Raw genomic sequence first — 1,179 nt, 5'->3', positions numbered from 1 at the left:
GACGCCGCCATTCTTAGGTTTATTTTCTTTTTCGATGGTCATCTTATTGCCTTTTTATAATCAAGACGTTGCCGTTTTTAACTTTATTTTCTTTTTCGATGGTCATATTATTGCCTTTTTATAATCAGGCAATATTAAAAAAGAAGTTTTCACCATCGAATAAACAGTGAGTTAGGTATTTGCAAATTATTTTTATTTGCAAATAGCTTACGTATGAACGTAGTAATAGACGTGCCCATGGTTACTATGCCCGACAGCTCCGCATATCTTTGTGAAATCATTCCCATAGCGCGCTCTTACTCCGCTGCTATAATTGCAAATGCAATAGAACCCACCGTTTCCTCCAAAATATGTAAAATCAAACAATTTTACTATAAATAAGCACTTCATGAGTGTTTTTTTTAATTCCTTTCCACTTTGTTTTCCTCCATTCAGCTATCTTCGAAAAACAACTGATCGCTGGCAATGTTGCACCTGTTTCCGCAAGGGTTGCAGCATGTGGATTTTTCGTTTTTCGTAGCGTAGCTACGGATTACGAATTACGAAAATTCGGGTTCTAGAATAAGGAGGTAAATTCATTTCTTCGGCTTTTTCTATTACTCTCGTCTTCTCTTTGTGCAATGTGTATTAGCTCTGATCCAGTACTCAATGAACTTACAGGTTTTTACACGAACTTGCAGGAAGTTACGGGAAAAATTATCGCGTACTCCGAAATCCTGTAATGAGAGCGATTTTTGGAGAGTTGTGTAGAAAATGAAGTTGCAAGATTTTACTCGATGCCTTTTTTACTCCTACCGAAACCAAAGATGTATACACACAGGGTTGCCACTGACGAAAAAAAAAACTTACCATCCACTTGAAAAAAATCTACCAATTGTAGAAAATATCTACCAAAATTTTTTTTTTAGTTTTTTTAATGAAAACTATAGTTTTGTTATTTTTTCAGTTAATTCAATAAGACTTCAAATTGTGTTTAAGGTACTCTTTATTTAAGAGATCATATTATTAGCATCTTCTCAGTTTCCTTCAACCAAAAGCGAAAGTAATGAAACTAAAGGCAACAACGAAACTTCATCATTTAAAAAAACTTCAACTGGAGTTATTATATATAAATACAGTGACTCAAAAAACACTTGGTAATTTTTTTTAATATTCACCATTTTTTTCAAGCCAAACTTT

This window comes from Rhagoletis pomonella, unplaced genomic scaffold, assembly GCF_013731165.1.
Source record: "Rhagoletis pomonella isolate Grant_MI unplaced genomic scaffold, Rhpom_1.0 Rhpom_scaffold_00035, whole genome shotgun sequence".
Taxonomy (NCBI): Eukaryota; Metazoa; Arthropoda; class Insecta; order Diptera; family Tephritidae; genus Rhagoletis; species Rhagoletis pomonella.
This window is presented reverse-complemented; position numbering follows the sequence as displayed.